Source organism: Carlito syrichta, unplaced genomic scaffold, assembly GCF_000164805.1.
Source record: "Carlito syrichta isolate Samal-C Ts95f unplaced genomic scaffold, Tarsius_syrichta-2.0.1 Scaffold126553, whole genome shotgun sequence".
NCBI lineage: Eukaryota > Metazoa > Chordata > Mammalia > Primates > Tarsiidae > Carlito > Carlito syrichta.
Window position 1 is genome coordinate 140,258 of NW_007070649.1, and position 3,703 is coordinate 143,960.

The following is a 3,703-nucleotide window of genomic DNA, read 5'->3' on the forward strand; positions in this document are numbered from 1 at the left end:
ACCGTCCAGAAAAGTGTGGGTCGCCCACGAACGCCACCTGCCAGCCGGCGTCTGGGTTCCCTTCCTTTTGTCGGGTTCCGGCGTGCTGTGGAACCTGTCACCCGCTGCGCGACTTTGGTGACTCTGCCGCTCCGCCGCGCCTCGGTTTGCTCATTTGTAGGTGGGGACCCCGAGGGTGGCTCGACTGGCTCCGCGGGAGGACCCAGCGCGTTTGGGAGCCCTGAGCGTGTGCAGTCTTCAAGTCCTCATTGTATTTAGCGTGCAGATCTCGCTCTGCTGATTTTCAGGTCCTCATTTTGTTCGATCATTCGCTTCGCCCAGGCTGGAGTGCAGGGGCATGGTCGCAGTTCTGGCAGCCTTCACCCCCGGGCTCCGGTCATCCTCCGCCTCAGTAGCTGGACTCCAGTAGGCATGTGCGACTATGCCTGTCTTCTCTTAAAAAACGGTTTTTGAAAAGTAAAAAAAAATTCCCCAAACTTTATACACACATATATTGGTGATACTAAATTTCTATCTTATTTATATGTTAATATTCTTCAGAGATATTCATGTCCTTTCATGTCACATATAGTATTTCATTGACGTTACAGTTCTTTTTTTGGTTGTTGTTTTCTTTTTTGAGTTGGAGTCTCACTCTGTCACCCAGGCTGGAGGGCAAGGGTGCTTGCTCCAGGCCACCCCAGCTTCGACCTGCTGGGCTTAAGGGATCCTTCCACCTCGGCCTTCCAAGTAGCCAGAACTACAGGCATGCACCACCATGCCCGGCTAATTTTTTATTTTTTTGTAGAGACGAGGTCTCACCAAGCTGCCCGGGCTGGTCTCAAACCCCTGGGGCTCAGTCAATCCACTTGCCTCGGCCTCCCCAAGTGCTGGGATGACAGCCTGAGCCACCCCACCTGGCCTAAAGTTATAGTTCTTTTTTGTTTTTTTCTTTTGAGTTGGAGTCTCACTCCTTTGCCCAGGCTGGATGGAGTACAGTGACACGAACGCTCACGGTTACCCCAGCCTCGACCTGCTGGGCTCCGGAGATCCTTCCACCTCAGCCTTCCAAGTAGCCAGAACTACAGGCACACGCTACCATGCCCAGCTAATTTTTGATTTATTGTAGAGACGAGGTCTTGCCGAGTTTCCCAGGCTGGTCTCAAACCCGCAGGCTCAGGCAATCCACTCGCCTTGGCCTCCCAAAGTGCTGGGATTCCAGGCTGAGCCACTGAGCCTGGCCAAGTTACAATTCTTTAAAAAAAACTAAAAACAAAATTTTTTTTTGTAGAGATGAGGTCTCGATATAGTGCCCAGCTGGTCTTGAACTACAGGGCTCAAGCCATACTATCACTTCGGCATCCCAAAGTGCTGGGATTACAGGTGTGAGCTACCACACCTGGGCCTATTTAAACTTTTACTACTTATGAGTCAGGAGTCTCACTCTCTTACCCAGGCTGGAGTGCAATGGCACAATGATGGTTCACTGCAGCTTCAACCTCCTGGGCTCAGGTGATCCCGCCACCTCAGCCTCCTGAGTAGCTGGGGCTACAGGTGTGTGCCACCACACTTGGCTAATTTTTTTGATGTTTTGTAGAGATTAGGTCTCACCGTGTAGCCCAGGCTGGTCTCGAATCCTGGGGCTCAAGCAATCCTTCTGCCTCAGCCTCCCACAGTGCTGGGATCATAGGCGTGAGCCACCACACCTGGCCCTAAATCCTTATTTCAAAGGTAAAAAATCAGAGCAAAGGGGAGGCTGAGGTGGCAGGATCACTTGAGCCCAGGAGTTCAAGGCCAGCCAGGGAAACACCGTGTTGACAAAAGATGCCAAACTCTGTGAAATATTTAAGATTTAGTCTAAGCCAAATGTGAGTGACCTAGGTCTGTGCATCTCAGGAAGCCAAAAGTTACAAAAAGCCACACATTAGTACATGGGACATTTTACACTGGTTCATTTGGGAAGGTGGGACATCTCCAAGGGGGAGGAGGCTTGCAGGTCAGAGGTTGCCTGAATGGCAACTAGCAGGAGTTCAGCTTTGTCTTATGGAATTTTGAAATCAGGAAAGGAAATGCGTTGAGATAAGGGGCCTTTTGAGGCAGTTTCTTTGCTTTCTTTCTGGTGGAACAGCACATTTTGAGGAAGTTTTTTGATATGTAGATGAAGCCTCATAGGCTGCAACCGAATGTCTAGCTCCTCTGGACACTCAGAAAGACGACATGAAGAGAACCCATGGCGGGGGGAGAGAGAAAGAGGAGAGAGAGAGGCGCCTTGGGAGGCTGAGGTGAGTGGATTGCCTGAGCCCGCGGGTTCGAGACCCGCCTGGGCAACTTGGTGAGACCTCATCTCTACAATAAATCAAAAAATTACCTGGGCGTGGTAGCGCGCACCTGTAATTCCAGCTACTTGGAAAGCGGAAGGATCGCCGGAGCCCAGCGGGTCGAGGCTGTGGTGGCCAGGAGCGGCCACTGCACTCCAGTCTGGGCGACAGAGTGAGACTCCAACTCAAAACAAACAAAAAAAACCCCAAACAACAACAAAAAAGAATTTAGTCCTCAATAGCGAGACCCCTGTTTCTACAAAAAAACTAAAATATTAGCCAGACGTTGTTGGTGCGTTCCTGTGGCCCCAGCGGCTCAGGAGGTCGAGGCGGGAGGATCACTTGAGACCAGAAGTTAAAGGCTGCTGCGAGCCCCGATCGTACTTGAGCCTGGGTGACAGAGCGAGACCTTGCGTCAAATACATGCATAAGTCAAAATAGGGAATTCAAGATTAGAACGTGCGCAGACTGTGGCCCAGACACAAAGTGCTGGGATTACAGGCTGAGCCAACGCGGCCGGGCTTAGTTTTGGTTTTTGAATTGGAGTCTCACTTTGTCACTCAGGCTGGAGGGCCCAGCTAGCTTTTTGATTTATTGTAGAGGCAAGGTCTTGCCAAGTTGCTGAGGCTGGTCTTGAACCCCTGGGCTCAATGGAGTACTGCCGAGCAATCCAAAGGAGAGAGCGAGCCGTCCACACGCTCAGCAGCAGGGTGGATCTCAAGGTCAAGTCACGCAGTCAAGGAGGCCAGGCGAGGCGAGGCAAAGCGCACGTGTCTGACTCCGATGATCTCAAGTCTCGGAAGTGCAAGCGAACCGACAGGAACACGCAGGCAGATCGGGGGTCCAGGCAGGGAGTCTGTAGGGCACGAGGACGCCTTTGAGGCTGGACAGGCTCCTTCTCTCGATTGGGGCGTATACCCAAGTCAGATGATGGCCGTCGCACGCTTCAATGGTGCAGATGGCTGCCTACCAGTTCTGCCTCGACTGACATGGGCAGACACGCAAGCAGACACGTTCGAGGCAGGCACCGAGCCTCCCGCGACCTTGACCTCGGCCAGCGTTGGCGCTTCCCGATGCCAAGAGCCCTCGACACGTGGAATCCGGGCCTCCGGGCTGCCGACTTGGTACGTCGCCCGGTTTTCCCGTGCGGGGTCGTCAGCCTCCGAGGTGAGGAGACCGTGGGGGACGCCGTCCCGAGGGTGATTTCGAGGCGCAGGGTATCTGGCGAAAATCTGGGCCGGGCGGCAGCTTCTTTCATTGGCTGCGGGCAGCAGGCAGCGACCAGACGCCCAGAGACGCTCTTGGGTGCGCGCGCAGCCTCCCGCGGCTTCCCGCGGCGGGGTTTGTCCCCAGTGGCGGCCCGTAGAGCGCGCGGGCTGCCTGCGGCGGAGTCTGTCCCCCGTGGC